Consider the following 18,641-nt stretch of genomic DNA (forward strand, 5'->3'; position numbering starts at 1 on the left):
GAGGAACAACCTAAGACAGGCACAGTCGCAGGGGGCCATCTGGTGAGAAAATGGGGAGCAGCAGAGGTGAGGCTTAGAACCTCCCCCCTCATGTTCTGAGAGAAATCTTCTGCATACATGGATGTTTATTGCCCTCGTCTAGCTCGGATTAACACATAGTCTACAGGCACACACCTGATCATCTACATTTGCTCTCTTACAACACTAAACTCTGTTTTCTACCTTTATCTCGTATCTACCTACCACTTCAGCATTTTATTAAAAACAATAATAATAGAGAAATGTGGTATCCACATATAAATCAAGTTTAAAAATAAAATGAATATTCATATTTGAACTGACTGTGTATAATTCATAATGCATGAACAAAACCGAAAGCTTCTGTGATGACTGCCCTTGCACTGTTCACCATGTAACTTATTCACTATGTAAGAATTTGTACTCCATGTAAGAATTTGTTCGTTATGCATCAGAAGATTGGAGACTGACGAAAATTAGGCTTGGGGTGGATTAATGATTGTGCATTGAGTATTGACCCCCCTATACAGAAATTTATTGTTGTTAACAACTATTTGATCAATAAATATGAGAGATGCCCTCACACACACACAAAATATATATATATATATATATATATACATATATATATATTTATATATAAACACACTTCCAATTGTAAAATAAATAAGTAACTGGGATGTAATGTATAGCGTAAGGAATATAGTCAAAATATTTTAACAACTTGGTATGGTGATAGCTGGTACTTAGAATTATCATGTATATAAATGTTGAATCACTGTGTTGTACACCTGAAACTAATGTAATATAATACTGTGTGTCAACTACCCTTCAATAAAAAAAAAAAAAAGTATATATGGGATGTGAACAATCTCCAGGAATGGGTTGTTTTAATTCATCTGAATTCCCTCAGACTGTTCAAGTTCAGTTGGACAATATCCACCATATCATAGATAAGTTTTCACAAATGCCTACGGTGCCTAACTGGTTTTCTTGGTTTCACTGGAGATGGCTGGTAATTACAGGTATGCTTTGGTTAGGTAACTATATTCCTATTATGTTAATGTGTGTGCACAATTTAATTAGTAGTTTAAAACCTATTGATACTGCAGGTACTCTACACGAACATATGTCAAAGAAATAATCAATCTTCCCATGTTTTCTTGCATCTGCTACTTCCATAGCTTTTCTTCTTCCTTCATAATTACAACCCTTAAATAGAATTCGTGCCTCATATCAAATTTACCAAGTATCATGATTCTTCCAAGTGGTAAAGACACCTCAAGACAAATGCTGGTCATAGAAGCCACAGGGCATAAATATGCAAAGAAGTAAAAAGCTAACCTTTTCAAACAATAAGGCTTCTCTCTAACTTACCAACTTTACATTTCCCTGTATGGCCCCGGAAGATGACTGGTTAGTCAGAGACGGGTAAGATTCCTCAAGGGAGGAACAACCTAAGACAGGCACAGTCACAGGGGGGCCATCAGGTGAGAAATTGGGGATCAACAGGGGTGAGGCTTAGAACCTCCCCCCCCTCCGTTCTGAGAGAAATCTTCTGCATACATGGATGTTTTATGGCCCTTGTCTAGCTTGGATTAACACATAGTCTACAGGCACACACCTGATCATCTATATTTGCTCTCTTACAACACTAAACTATGTCTTCTACCTTTATCTTGTATCTACCTACCACTTCAGCATTTTATTAAAAATAATAATAATAAAGAGAGAAATGTGGTATCCATATATAAATCAAGTATAAAAATCAAATGAGTATTCATATTTGAACTCTCTGTTTATAGTTCATAATGCATAATCAAAACCGAAAGCTTCTGTGATGACTGCCCTTTTAATGTTCACCATGTAACTCTTTCACTATGTAAGAATTTGTTCTCCATGTAAGAACTTGTTTGTTATGCCTCAGAAGATTGGAGACTGACGAAAATTAGGCTTGGGGTGGATTAATGATTGTGCATTGAGTATTGACCCCCCTATACAGAAATTTATTGTTGTTAACAACTATTTGATCAATAAATATGAGAGATGCCCTCAAAAAAAATATATATATATATAAACACACATCCAATTATAAAATAAATAAGTAACTGGGATGTAATGTATAGCATAAGGAATATAGTCAAAATATTGTAACAACTTGGTATGGTGATAGCTGGTACCTAGAATTATCATGTATATAAATGTTGAATCACTGTGTTGTACACCTGAAACTAATGTAATGTAATACTCTTGTCAGCTACCCTTCAATAAAAAAAAAAAAAAAAGAGTGACTTGTAGTTTTCAGAGTATAGGTCTTTAACTTCTTTAGTTAGGTTTATTCCTAGGTATTTGATTCTTTTTGATGCAATCGTGAATGGAATTGTTTTCCTGATTTCTATTTCTATTGGTTCATTGTTAGTGTATAGGAAAGTTTCCGATTTCTGTGTGTTGATTTTGTATCCTGCAACTTTGCTGTATTCTGATATCAGTTCTAGTAGTTTTGGGGTGGAGTCTTTAGGGTTTTTTATGTACAATATCATGTCATCTGCAATAACTTCTTCTTTACCAATCTGGATTCATTGTATTTCTTTGTTTTGTCTGATTGGCGTGGCTAAGAATTCCAGTACTATGTTAAATAGCAGTGGGGAGAGTGGGCATCCCTGTCTTGTTCCCGATCTCAGAGGAAAAGCTTACAGCTTTTCGCTGTTCAGTATGATGTTGACTGTGGGTTTATCATATATGGCCTTTATTATGTTGAGGTACTTGCCCTCTATTCCCATTTTGGTGAGAGTTTCTATCATGAATGGATGTTGAATTTTGTCAAATGCTTTTTCAGCATCTATGGAGATGATCATGTAGTGTTTTTTTTTGTAAATAATTATTTTTTTATTGAAGGGTAGTTGACACACGGTATTACATTACATTAGTTTCAGGTGTACAACATAGTGATTCAACATTTATATACATGACAATTCTAGGTACCAGCTATCACCATACCAAGCTGTTACAATATCTTGACTATATTCATTACATCCCGGTTACATATTATTTTACCATTGGAAGTGTATACTTTTTTTCTTTTGTGAGGGCATCTCTCATATTTATTGATCAAATAGTTGTTAACAACAATAAAATTCTGTATAGGGGGGTCAATACTCAATGCACAATCATTAATCCACCCCAAGCCTAATTTTCGTCAGTCTCCAATCTTCTGAGGCATAACAAACAAGTTCTTACATGGAGAACAAATTCTTACATAGAGAAAGAGTTACATGGTGAACATTAAAAGGGCAGTCATCACAGAAGCTTTCGGTTTTGATTATGCATTATGAACTATAAACAGAGAGTTCAAATATGAATACTCATTTGATTTTTATACTTGATTTATATATGGATACCACATTTCTCTCTTTATTATTATTATTTTTAATAAAATGCTGAAGTGGTAGGTAGATACAAGATAAAGGTAGAAGACATAGTTTAGTGTTGTAAGAGAGCAAATATAGATGATCAGGTGTGTGCCTGTAGACTATGTGTTAATCCAAGCTAGACAAGGGCCATAAAACATCCATGTATGCAGAAGATTTCTCTCAGAACGGAGGGGGGGGGAGGTTCTAAGCCTCACCCCTGTTGATCCCCAATTTCTCACCTGATGGCCCCCCTGTGACTGTGCCTGTCTTAGGTTGTTCCTCCCTTGAGGAATCTTACCCGTCTCTGACTAACCAGTCATCTTCCGGGGCCATGCAGAGAAATGTAAAGTTGGTAAGTTAGAGAGAAGCCTTATTGTTTGAAAAGGTTAGCTTTTTACTTCTTTGCATATTTATGCCCTGTGGCTTCTATGACCAGCATTTGTCTTGAGGTGTCTTTACCACTTGGAAGAATCATGATACTTGGTAAATTTGATATGAGGCACGAATTCTATTTAAGGGTTGTAATTATGAAGGAAGAAGAAAAGCTATGGAAGTAGCAGATGCAAGAAAACATGGGAAGATTGATTATTTCTTTGACATATGTTCGTGTAGAGTACCTGCAGTATCAATAGGCTTTAAACTACTAATTAAATTGCGCACACACATTAACATAATAGGAGTATAGTTACGCAACCAAAGCATACCTGTAATTACCAGCCATCTCCAGTGAAACCAAGAAAACCAGTTAGGCACCGTAGGCATTTGTGAAAACTTATCTATGATATGGTGGATATTGTCCAACTGAACTTGAACAGTCTGAGGGAATTCAGATGAATTAAAACAACCCATTCCTGGGGATTGTTCACATCCCATATATACTTTTTTTTTTTTTATTGAAGGGTAGTTGACACACAGTATTATATTACATTAATTTCAGGTGTACAACACAGTGATTCAACATTTATATACATGATAATTCTAAGTACCAGCTATCACCATACCAAGTTGTTAAAATATTTTGACTATATTCCTTACGCTATACATTACATCCCAGTTACTTATTTATTTTACAATTGGAAGTGTGTTTATATATAAATATATATATATATATATATATATTTTGTGTGTGTGTGAGGGCATCTCTCATATTTATTGATCAAATAGTTGTTAACAACAATAAATTTCTGTATAGGGGGGTCAATACTCAATGCACAATCATTAATCCACCCCAAGCCTAATTTTCGTCAGTCTCCAATCTTCTGATGCATAACGAACAAATTCTTACATGGAGTACAAATTCTTACATAGTGAATAAGTTACATGGTGAACAGTGCAAGGGCAGTCATCACAGAAGCTTTCGGTTTTGTTCATGCATTATGAATTATACACAGTCAGTTCAAATATGAATATTCATTTTATTTTTAAACTTGATTTATATGTGGATACCACATTTCTCTATTATTATTGTTTTTAATAAAATGCTGAAGTGGTAGGTAGATACGAGATAAAGGTAGAAAACAGAGTTTAGTGTTGTAAGAGAGCAAATGTAGATGATCAGGTGTGTGCCTGTAGACTATGTGTTAATCCGAGCTAGACGAGGGCAATAAACATCCATGTATGCAGAAGATTTCTCTCAGAACATGAGGGGGGAGGTTCTAAGCCTCACCTCTGCTGCTCCCCATTTTCTCACCAGATGGCCCCCTGCGACTGTGCCTGTCTTAGGTTGTTCCTCCCTTGAGGAATCTTACCCGTCTCTGGCTAACCAGTCATCTTCCGGGGCCATACAGGGAAATGTTAAGTTGGTAAGTGAGAGGGAAGCCTTATTGTTTGAAATGGTTAGCTTTTTACTTCTTTGCATATTTATGCCCTGTGGCTTCTATGACCAGCATTTGTCTTGAGGTGTCTTTACCACTTGGAAGAATCATGATACTTGGTAAATTTGATATGAGGCACGAATTCTATTTAAGGGTTGTAATTATGAAGGAAGAAGAAAAGCTATGGAAGTAGCAGATGCAAGAAAACATGGGAAGATTGATTATTTCTTTGACATATGTTCGTGTAGAGTACCTGCAGTATCAATAGGCTTTAAACTACTAATTAAATTGCGCACACACATTAACATAATAGGAGTATAGTTACGCAACCAAAGCATACCTGTAATTACCAGCCATCTCCAGTGAAACCAAGAAAACCAGTTAGGCACCGTAGGCATTTGTGAAAACTTATCTATGATATGGTGGATATTGTCCAACTGAACTTGAACAGTCTGAGGGAATTCAGATGAATTAAAACAACCCATTCCTGGAGATTGTTCACATCCCATATATACTTTTTTTTTTTTTTATTGAAGGGTAGTTGACACACAGTATTATATTACATTAGTTTCAGGTGTACAACACAGTGATTCAACATTTATATACATGATAATTCTAAGTACCAGCTATCACCATACCAAGTTGTTAAAATATTTTGACTATATTCCTTACGCTATACATTACATCCCAGTTACTTATTTATTTTACAATTGGAAGTGTGTTTATATATAAATATATATATATATATATATATATATATATATATTTTGTGTGTGTGTGAGGGCATCTCTCATATTTATTGATCAAATAGTTGTTAACAACAATAAATTTCTGTATAGGGGGGTCAATACTCAATGCACAATCATTAATCCACCCCAAGCCTAATTTTCGTCAGTCTCCAATCTTCTGATGCATAACGAACAAATTCTTACATGGAGTACAAATTCTTACATAGTGAATAAGTTACATGGTGAACAGTGCAAGGGCAGTCATCACAGAAGCTTTCGGTTTTGTTCATGCATTATGAATTATACACAGTCAGTTCAAATATGAATATTCATTTTATTTTTAAACTTGATTTATATGTGGATACCACATTTCTCTATTATTATTGTTTTTAATAAAATGCTGAAGTGGTAGGTAGATACGAGATAAAGGTAGAAAACAGAGTTTAGTGTTGTAAGAGAGCAAATGTAGATGATCAGGTGTGTGCCTGTAGACTATGTGTTAATCCGAGCTAGACGAGGGCAATAAACATCCATGTATGCAGAAGATTTCTCTCAGAACATGAGGGGGGAGGTTCTAAGCCTCACCTCTGCTGCTCCCCATTTTCTCACCAGATGGCCCCCTGCGACTGTGCCTGTCTTAGGTTGTTCCTCCCTTGAGGAATCTTACCCGTCTCTGGCTAACCAGTCATCTTCCGGGGCCATACAGGGAAATGTTAAGTTGGTAAGTGAGAGGGAAGCCTTATTGTTTGAAATGGTTAGCTTTTTACTTCTTTGCATATTTATGCCCTGTGGCTTCTATGCCCAGCATTTGTCTTGAGGTGTCTTTACCACTTGGAAGAATTATGATACTCAGTAAATTCGACATGTGGCACGAGTTCTATTTAAAGGTTGTGATTAGGTAGGAAGAAGAAAAGCTATAGAAGTAGCAGGCAGAAGAAAACCTGGGAAGATTGATTATTTCATTGACATATCTTCTTGTAGAGTAACTTCAGCATGGATAGGTTTTAAACTACTAATTAAATTGCACACACACATTAACATAATAGGAGTATAGTTACATAACCAAAGCATACCTGTAATTACCAGCCATCTCCAGTGAAACCAAGAAAACCAGTTAGGCACCTTAGGCATTTGTGAAAACTTATCTATGATATGGTGGATATTGTCCGACTGAACTTAAACAGTCTGAGAGAATTCAGCGAAACTAGAACAACCCATTCCTGGGGACTGTTCATATCCCATGTGTTCTTTTAACAATAAATAGTCTGTGGTTGTAAGATTTTGGAGTGCTAAAATTTGCACTTCTAATTCTTGGTTGAGTTCCAACAGTATAGATCCAGTCCAATTTTTTGTTTTACTGTATGCACAGGCCAGCTTAGATATCTCCTTCATCATTCCCATTACAAGTCACTCTTAAGAGAAATTAAAGGGGACACTAACAGATGGAAACGCATTCCATGCTCGTGGCTAGGAAGAATTAATATCGTCAGAATGGCCATCCTTCCCAAAGCAATATACAGATTTGATGCAATCCCTATGAAACTACCAGCAACATTCTTCAATGAACTGGAACAAATAATTCAAAAATTCATATGGAAACACCAAAGACCCCGAATACCCAAAGCAATCCTGAGAAAGAAGAATAAAGTAGGGGGGATCTCACTCCCCAACTTCAAGCTCTATTATAAAGCAATAGTGATCAAGACAATTTGGTACTGGCACAAGAGCAGAGCCACAGACCAATGGAACAGACTAGAGACTCCAGACATTAACCCAAACATATATGGTCATTTAATATTTGATAAAGGAGCCATGGACATACAATGGCGAAATGCAGTCTCTTCAACAGATGGTGCTGGCAAAACTGGACAGCTACATGTAGGACAATGAAACTGGACCATTGTCTAACACCATATACAAAAGTAAATTCAAAATGGATCAAAGACATGAATGTAAGTCATGAAACCTTTAAACTCTTGGAGAAAAACTTAGGCAAAAACCTCTTAGACATAAACATGAGTGACCTCTTCTTGAACATATCTCCCCCGGCAAGGAAAACAACAGCAAAAATGAACAAGTGGGACTATATTAAGCTGAAAAGCTTCTGTACAGCAAAAGACACCATCAATAGAACAAAAAGGAACCCTACAGTATGGAGAATATATTTGAAAATGACACATCCGATAAAGGCTTGATGTCCAAAATATATAAAGAGCTCACACACCTCAACAAACAAAAAACAAATAATCCAATTAAAGAATGGGCAGAGGAACTGAACAGACGGTTCTCCAAAAAAGAAATACAGATGGCCAACAGACACATGAAAAAATGCTCCACATTGCTAATTATCAGAGAAATGCAAATTAAAACTACAATGAGGTACCACCTCATACCAGTAAGGATGACTGCCATCCAAAAGACAAACAACAACAAACGTTGACGAGGCTTTGGAGAAAGGGGAACCCTCCTACACTGCTGGTGGGAATGTAAATTAGTTCAACCATTGTAGAAACCAGTATGGAGGTTCATCAAAATGCTCAAAACAGTCATACCATTTGACCCAGGAATTCCACTCCTAGGAATTTACCCTAAGAATGCAGCAATCAAGTTTGAGAAAGACAGATGCACCCCTATGTTTATCGCAGCACTATTTACAGTAGCCAAGAATTGGAAGCAACCTAAATGTCCATCGATAGATGAATGGATAAAGAAGATGTGGTACATATACACAATGGAATACTACTCAGCCATATGAAGAGGGCAAATCCTACCATTTGCAGCAACATGGATGGAGCTAGAGGGTATTATGCTCAGTGAAATAAGCCAAGCAGAGAAAGAGAAATACCAAATGATTTCACTCATCTGTGGAGTATAAGAACAAAGGAAATCTGAAGGAACAAAACAGCAGTGGAAGCACAGTACCCAAGAATGGTCTAACAGGTACCAAAGGGAAAGGGACTGGGGAGGATGGGTGGGTAGGGAGGTATAAGGGGGTGGGAAGAGGAAAAGGGGTATTAAGATTAGCATGCATGGGGGGGTGGGAGAAAGGGGAGGGCTGTACAACATAGAGAAGGCAAGTAGTGATTCTACAACATTTTGCTATGCTGATGGACAGTGACTGTAAAGGGGTTTACAGGGGGGGGCCTGGTATAGGGGAGAGCCTAGTAAACATAATATTCTTCAGGTAAGTGTAGATTAATGATAAAAAAAAGAAAGAAAAGGGGGATTACTCCCTGATAGGTTAAAACTAACTGTAAATCAATGATTAATGCATGCTTTAAATATCCTTAATTTTAATCACTTAAGGGTGTCAGATGATCGGCTAGGGAGGTACATTTTTCTGATAATATACCTTTCTCTTAAAATAAAAAAGCAGTTCCTTTGTGGTGACCTCCAATGAGTTCTACACAATGGTATAAAGGGCATATCAAAGTGTGGGCAAAGGGTCTGTTTGTGCCTATACAGAGGATCAAAGCCTAATTTGGCTACCCAGAAAATGAACTAAGATACGATATGAAGAAGAACTTCCAACATCAGCACTCTCTGAAAGAGTCATACCAGAAGATGATCATCAAAAAACCTCAACAAAGATCCAGGCGCTGCTACAGTTGTAGCTGCATTCATCCCACCGGTTCCTGGACTTACCATGGGAATGAAGAAGGAGATATCTAATCTGGCCTGTGCATACAGCAAAACAACAAATTTGACTGGATCTATACTGTTGGAACTCAACCAAGAATTAGGAGAAGTGCAAGTTCTAGTGCTCCAAAATCTTACTACAGACTATCTACTGTTAAAAGAACATATGGGATGTGAACAGTTTCCAGGAATGGGTTGTTTTAATTTGTCTGATTTCTCTCAGACTGTTCAAGTTCAGTTGGACAGTATCCATCATATCATAGATAAATTTTCACAAATGCCTAAGGTGCCTAACTGGTTTTCTTGGTTTCACTGGAGATGGCTGGTAATTATAGGTCTGCTTTGGTTATGTAACTGTATTCCTATTATGTTAATGTGTGTGCACAATTTAATTAGTAGTTTAAAACCTATACATGCTTAAGTTACTCTACAAGAAGATTGTCAAAGAAATAATCAATCTTCCCATGTTTTCTTCCGTCTGCTACTTCTATAGCTTTTCTTCTTCCTTCCTAATTACAACCCTTAAATAGAATTCGTGCCTCATATAGAATTTACCAAGTATCATAATTCTTCCAAGAGGTAAAGATACCTCAAGACAAATGCTGGGCATAGAAGCCACAGGGCACAAGTCTGCAAAGAAGCAAAAGGCTAACCTTTTCAAACAATATTGCTTCTCTCTCACTTACTTTACGTTTCCCTGTATGGCCCCGGAAGATGACTGGTTAGCCAGAGACGGGTAAGATTCCTCAAGGGAGGAACAACCTAAGACAGGCACAGTCGCAGGGAGAACAGCAGGTGAGAAATTGGGGATCAACAGAGGTGAGGCTTAGAACCTCATCCCCCCTGTTTTGAGAGAAATCTTCTGCATCCGTGGATGTCTTATTGCCCTTGTCTATCTTGGATTAACACTTAGTCTACAGGCACACACCTGAGCATCTACATTTGCTCTCTTACAACACTAAACTATGTTTTCTACCTTTATCTTGCATCTACCTACCACTTCAGCATTTTATTTAAAATAATAATAATAATGGAGAAATGTGGGATTCACAAATAAATCAAGTATAAAAATCAAACAAATATTCATGTTTGACCTGATTGTTTATAGTTCATATTCCGTGATCAAAACCGAAAGTTTCTGTGATGACTGCCCTTTTACTGTTCACCATGTAAGAACTTATTCACTATGTAAGAATTTGTTCACCATGTAAGAACTTGTTCATTATGCTTCAGAAGATTGGAGACTGATGAGAATTAGGCTTGGGGTGGACTAATGATTGTGCATTGAACATTGAGTCCCCTATACAGAATTTTATTGTTGTTAACAACCATTTGATCAATAAATATGAGAGATGCACTCTCAAAAAAAAAAAAACGGAGATGTGGACCTTTAATTCTGGGTCAGCTGTTCTGATCTTTGCCAGGATCCACTTAGGACATGACAAGTTCAAATCCTGCAGTTGCCAAGGCAAACACCCCCTACCCCCACTGCTGGCCTTTCTAGCTCACCCACCCATTCTGCCCTTCTTTTGTGGCAGGAAGGCAAGTCTTACAGTGTGGTTAATTTTGGTGATTTATCATTGGAATATTCTTTATTCGTGTGCTAATTTTTACACTTCACTGTCACTTCAAAGAAGTGCACCAGATGTTCTGACGAGTACTTGATATTTTCCTTATAGAGACGATCAGTTCTGTAATTCGCTGGAGGATCTGCTTCTATACCAGAATTCCAGCCCTAACATAAGTCTCCACCTCTTCCAGCCCCTGACATCTCATCAGGAAGTCTATCACTCAAGTTTCATGAGAGCAAACGAACAGTCCTGTGGCTCCCATAAATAGGGGTCTTGATTACTGGGCCTAGCTCACAGATACAGGTCCCAAATCCCTACTATTCTATTCAGTTCAGCAGCTATGTTAAGCTCCTTCTTACGCCCAGTGCTGGGCAAAGTGCTAAGGACAGGAAGACAGGAAAGCTCTATCTGTGCTCACAGGAAACTCACAGAAAGGTGAGAAGATGGAAAAGCAAAGGAATGATTGTCATTTAGTGGAATGTGTGTGTCAATAACAACTTTCTCCAGGAGGACACAATAGGATTTGGTTACCAATTAGATGTGGAGGGTGAGGAAGACTCCTAGACCTCTGGCTTGAAAGAAGAGTAGGATGGTAGAAAAACAGAAATGGGAAATAAAAAACAAGGAGACTTTTGTGGGGGGATGGTGTGGGAGGGTTGGGGGGGAGATCAGCTTAGTAGGCCCATTCATTTTCACACTCAGCTGATGCCCTCCATGTGCTGGGTCTACAAGAGGAAACCACATGAAGTATTTGTCTTCATGGAGCTGCACTCCATTAGAAAAAGACAGGAAATAGACAAGGACACTAATAAATAAATTGTTCTCACTAACTCTGAAATAACCTTGGTTTGGTTGTCTTTGTGGCAAAATAATGAGTTGGGGAAGCAAATGATACAGTGGTATATGATGGGAGTTCTCAACCATGGCTTTACACTAGAATCATCTGAGAAGGTTTTTGAAAGTATGCTAATGTCTAGTAATTTATTAAGTGCAATACCAAAAACACAAACAATTAAAGAAAAATTGATAGATTGGACTTCATCAAAATTTTTTCACTTTGAGAGACTCCATTAAGAAAGTAGAGACAACTCACAAAAAGGAAGAAAACATTTGCAAGTCATATATCTAATAAGGGACTTTATCCAGAATATATGAAGAACTCTTACATCTCAGTAATATGAAGACAAAATTTCTAAAAAGCAAAGTATCAGAGTAGACATTTCTCCAAAGAAGATATAAAAATAAACAATAAGCACAAGAAAAAATGATCAACATCATTAGTCATTAGAGAAATGCATACCAAAATAAGAAACCACTTCATACTCACTAAAATTGCTATAATCAAAAAGATAGACAATAACAAGTGTTGACAATGGTGTGCAGAAATTGGAAGTCTCATGAATTGCTGGTAAGACTACAAAATGGCCTAGCTGCTTTGGAAAACAGTTTGGCAATTCCTCAATATGTTAAATATAAAGTTACCAAATGACCCAGAAATTCCATTTCTAGGTGTATATTCAAGAGAAATAAAATGATATATCCACACAAAGACTTGTACAATGAATGATGAACAGATAAACAAAACATGGTATATCCATATGTTAGATAGAATATAAAGGAACAAAGTATTGATACATGCTACAACACAGATGAACCTAGAGAACATGCTAAGTGAAAGAAGTCAGTCACTAAGGACCACATACTGTATGACTATATTTATATGAAATGTCAAAAATTGATCTGTAAAGAGAGAATGTAGATCAGTATTTTCCTAGGGTTAGAATGGGTGTGGGTGGGTATGGGGAGTTAATATTTAAGAAATTTATTGAGATGATAAAAATGTTCTAAAACTAGATATGGTGATGCTTATACAATTCTGTAAACAACAAAAATCAGTGAATTTCACACTTTAAATGAGTGAATTCTATGGCATGTAAATTATATCACAATAAATCTGTTAAATAATTAAAAAATAAAAAGGTGTATAAGTTGAACTATGTATGTGCATACATGTGTGTATTAGTGCCTAGGCCAATGGTTCCCAAACTTGGCTGCACGTTGGAATCACCTGGGAATTCCACGTCACATACCAGATTGGTGAAATCAGAATGTCTGTCAGGGGCAGGAGTCCCAGGTATTTGTAAAGTGCAGCCACTGTCCCAGGCCCACACCCACAAAGATTCTAACCAGTGGGTTAGAGAGGAGTTTGGGAGCTGGTCATCATATGGCTCCCAGGTGATTCTGATGGGCAGTGCCTGAGAAACACTGATGAAGGGATGTTGAGGCTGACACTACTGTACTCCTTCCACCACTTCCCCTCAGAGAGCATCCATGTAATGTGGGAAGTAAGTTCAGCATAAGGGGGCCCTGATTGTTTTAAAGGTCATCCCATTCTCTGAACAACAATTGGATCAAGGGTGGACATGTGACATCCTAGAAGAGTATTGCCAAAGACTTTAGGGAAAGTTTTCTTCTTGCTTGTAAGACAGAAGGAGAAGCAGGCTTCTCTCTCCTGTTAAATGTGACTGAAAGAGAATGCAGCACAGTTGTCACCGATGGAAGAACCAGTCTTGGGATGAAGCTGACACTGTGGATTTGGAAAGTTGGAGGAAATCTGGGTCTTTGATGCCATGATCAAACTTCTGGGTCAGCCAACCCTGAAACCCTCACTGCCTCTGGGCTTCCTGGTCTATGAGCCAGTAGATTTCTTTCTTTCTTCAGCCAGTTTGAGTTAAGTTTTCCCTTACTGCCCTAAACTAACTAGTCAGTCATTGATGGTATCTCTGAAGGAGTGAAATATTAGAACCAACTGATGCAAAGGAACAAATAATGCAAAGGATTCAGCCCTGTGAAAATCTGATCAAAGGGATTTGAGAACAGGGAACAGCATGCACAAACACAGTGATACAGGAATAGGCTTGGTGTGGTCAAAGAACAGGAAAAAAGGCCACAGTGAGCAATTTCATGAAGAGCTGGTCCATCACATAACAGAAGTTGATTCTGAACAGGGAAATATTTGGCACATTGAAAGATTAAAGGAAGCTCAAGGAAATCCACCAACTTTATTGTAGTGCATGCTAGCTGACATAAAAGAAAGTGAGGAAAGTCTAAAAAATAGTCCTTTTCTTGGGATGCAAACAACCCTATTGGAAGGAAGAGCAATGTCTTGAAGTTACAAGGCAGATTCCCAGCTTTGATACTATTTGACTGTCAGTGTACTCCAGTGGTATGATGCTCCAGTTTTTAAATCAACAACAGGCAGACAGACAGACCTCCAGACCTCAGGGAGCAAAATTTAAAAAAAGAACAAGCAAGGAGAGAGGTAAGGCGGGATGGGGGTGGGCTGTGGGTTGTGTGTGTGTGTGTGTGTGTGTGTGTGTGTGTGTGTGTGTGTGTGTAAACAGTTGATGATTTTGCTAATCCAAAGATGGCAAGGGAGAATTCAGAATTCTCATAGACCAGAAAGAACATTAAAATTAAAAGTCTTTATTCTCTGAGAGCATTCCTAAGCGGCAAAGTTAAAGCTTATGCCTGCATTCTTAAGTGTTTTCCCTTCATCTGAAAAGCATCAAGAAGAGAGAGTGTATGGTCTTTAAAAATTAAAAAAAAAATTAAAGGTCGTTCCTCAAAATAGCCTTGAATATTTCATAGCTTTAAATTTAGGGAGCAGCCTCAAAGGAGAGCATCATGCCATGTCTCTTCACTTTCAGCTTGGGCTTCTCAGGGGGTAGAATGTATTAAATAAACAGCAAAGAAGCCAGGTGACAGAGCAGTTTAGAGACTCTTGCATCTTTGGGGAAGTCTCATGTGCTCTGGAAAAAAAATTGGAAAGGTGCTCCCTGGGCAGTCCCCTGAGTGTGGAGCAGGGAGGGTAATAACTATGGAGCCAGTCAGGACACCTGGGCCCTCTGTGTCCCCAAGAAACTAAAATGGGAGCTTAACAGAGACACTGAATCTCTCTGAAATCAGTTTCTGTGTTCATAGAATTGAGATGAAGCTGCCCCTGTTTCCTCCCAGGGACACAAAGGAATTCATGGCATGGAGGGTTCTTGAATATGTGGAAAGCTGCACTGATGTCAGGGGCTGTGTTAAAATAGGGTAGAGAGACTGAAAAGAAGAGGGGCCTGTTCTGGGAGAGACGGTTTCTTCCCCAGTGCTAACAAGAGATGTAGTAATGTCTCAGTCTATCCATTTCCTTTATGGAAATCCTCCAACCTAAACGAGATGCTTTCTGTGAGTAATAATTAGGAAGAGTACTAAGAGTTCCAGTATCAGCCAAGGTTCGGCAGCAGTCCCGGTTGTTTTAGCCTCAGTCAACAGCCATCCTCTCATGTCATGAGATACTGCCTTTGCTCAGGTGACTGGCATGCCTGGGTCTCACTGACTGCCTCAGCAAAAGGTGTTGGGCCACTCAGTCATTACCACTTCACGCACCTGCAAGTTCCCTCGAAGGTTTCCTTGTAACTCCTGCTGAAAATAAAATAGTATTTTAATAACCTCCACAGCCCACATTGTGTCCTCTCTTTTTGTCATATTCACTGAAAGCCCCAGCAAAAAATGGAAATTGCCTCTAATGCTCTCTCGCTGGCTCAGGTAGTGTTGATCAGAAGCAAGCTCCTTGACTGACATTATCTCCTCCTGGACAGAAACCAATTTCAGCAAGAACTTTGTAATTTGGAACCCAAGGATATAAGATGTATTCAGGGAATTATTTTCCCTCTATAAATTACAGGTCTGTCATTTTAGAGGTTTAATATCACTGAAAGGGCCTGCTTCTTTTTTTTTTTTTCATTCTAAAACTGCCATATTGATGCTGTCAAAAACAGAGGCTTAGAAATGAGAATAATGGCCTGTATTTTAGACAAACAAATCCATTGTTCTCTACAGAGAGACAGAAGAATTATGCCAGACAACAAATATTTATTTATTTAGCAAGCTCTTGAGTGTTTAGGCAGAGTGGTAGACCCAAATGCCTGGCACATAGCAGGTGTTCCATAAATATTTGAAGGAAGAAGGGAGAGAAGGAGAGAAGGAGGGAGTGGTGAGGGAGAAAAGGAATGCCTGAACAAAAACTCTAAGGCAGAAATTCCAAGACTTTGAAGATGGTCTTTTCCAAACACCAGCACACCTAGCAACACAAAGTATTTTAGTAAAAGTTTTCCCTGGATGCACTGGGGGCAAAGGCAATCACCTTGGAGGTCAGAGACAGAGGTAGCAGATGAGCAGATGTCTAGAATGAGGAGAATCAGTTCAGAGGCCCCGCTTTTCAGTCAGACAGAATCAGGCTGAATCTCGCTCCTTTTCTCACCATGTGTGACAACAGGCAAAATACTTCATCTCTCTGAGCCTCAGTTTCCCCAAGTAAAAAACAAGGATTATTCCCATTTTGGAAGATTCTGGTACTTTACTCAAGAGTTATTCCTAACTTCCTTCTCCCTTGTCTTTCTCAACTTGAAGAGTAAAAACTCAATACTCCATTCCCTAGCCTCCTTGCCATTTAGAGGCTAGGTGTGGCCTGAGAGGTAGTCAGCCGTGGGTTTATGGGAAAGCTATTGCCTTCTTGATAAAGGAAAGGTTCTCTCTAGAAGTGAGCCTTCCTGAGGACAGAGGATACACCTTCTTGTCCCATGGAGCCCCATGAGATCCCAGCTTGCCAATCCCAGGGCTAGGAGTGTAGTTGGTCTTCTTGGAAGACTCAAGCTGACAGAAAGCAAGGCCTGAGCTGCGTTGGACTGTACATTTGTGCAACTCTTGGGGGGAAATTTCCCAGCCTGGGGCAACTTACCTTTGAAAACAAAATCAGTCAAAGGGACAAATAAAGTGGGAGAAACCCATTTATTGCTTATAAGCAGTCGTTTGCTTCTGCTCCCCGTGTCTCTCATGACCTGGATACAAAAAGGGGCCCCACCCAACCTCTCCGGTCCAGATATGCCCTCGCTCCCCCATGTAATCAGCTATTGATAGGGAGATGCACTAAGCCCAGGAGAGAGATTCTGGAAATGTTGCAATTTTACCCACAATTCGTTGCAGTCACCTCTAACTACAAAGGCCAAAAAGTAATTCTGGGGTGCAGGGTGCGGGGGGGTTGTTGAGGTTGTCAGGGCAAGCTATAAGAAAATGATCATTGACAAAGTAAAAGATAATGAGAGTGAAGGGAATTTAATTATCAAGTTTGTGAAGAGGGGAAATAAAACAATTTGCCCAGCACTCTACCACAGCATAACAATGTGTTTAAGAAAAACTGATTGGATCTATTTATTGGGTTTTTGTTTTTAATTTCAAATTCAGCCACTCTCTCAAGGATCTGTGGACATGTGCTCATGATTAAAAATACATTACATTATTCCTAGCTGCCATAAAACATCCTGGTGTAATTACATGTGTCTTCCTCCAACAGACAGCTGGCTCCCTTGGCTCTGCGCTTAGCAGGCTTCCCTCCAGGATAAATGAAGCCACAAGTGTGGACCATTTCTCCTCTGGAGCCCCTGCCAGGATAGGGGTTATTACTCCACCCCCAGCTGGCATGTCTCATCCAGAGCTTCACAGACAGATCTCCCACCTCCCTGAGAATGACTCCTATCTTGAGCTGAACTGTGAGATAAGACTTAAAGCCCAAGGAATGAGAGCACTTCACAGATGGACAAAAGAAAAGTGTTTTTGACAGATATTGTCCAGATTGATAAAGTGCAATATAAATGCGAAGTTTTAAATTAGCACTGAGTGTTCATTCTGGTCCCCAAAGATTAGCAAATGCTTAAATAGTAAGTATCAGCATAACATTCCCCTGCAGCAGCCTTTACAGCTAAACATGTGTATTATATTCCAAAAAAACTCATCATTAAGAAGGGGTAATATGCAAAGAAAGCACAGCACAAAGACTTCTGTTAGTCTTCCTGATAAATTCTAGTAAATAATGCCCAGGTGTAGAGCAAATGCTTTCAACTGAAAGCAGATTGGTCAGCTTTCTGATAGTCCTGGTTCCCAGCAGCCTTGCCAATGTCTCCACTTTGACGCTGCACCACTGTGCAGAGATGCATGTTGTGCTTGTGAATAATCCTGTTGCATTTCATTGTGGAACTTTCATAATAGCCCATTTATCAAATTATTCTTTAGAAAATTGGAGTGGTGTAGATCAAACCTACTGAGGGCCTCCATGACATTTTTAAGCCCCAATGTCAGCACTGCCCAAATATAAGCTAGATTATCAAGTACTTTTCAAGAACACTTTAATGCCTTCCTCTTATAAACTCTGAAAGTCTGACAATTAAGATTAAAATGACCCAGCAAGCAATTCTCCCAGCCCTCCAACTGGGATTCACAGTTGGCACAGGACATTGTGCACTGCCTGAAGCAGACGTCTGTGAGGGCCCACTCATGGCCTCATGGCATCTAGAATTTCCATGCCCACTGGCCAAAATACCAAGGGTCACACTATGTTCCTTTTCTGAGAGTTCCCTCTTG

Source organism: Manis pentadactyla, chromosome 15 (assembly GCF_030020395.1).
Source record: "Manis pentadactyla isolate mManPen7 chromosome 15, mManPen7.hap1, whole genome shotgun sequence".
Classification (NCBI taxonomy): Eukaryota; Metazoa; Chordata; class Mammalia; order Pholidota; family Manidae; genus Manis; species Manis pentadactyla.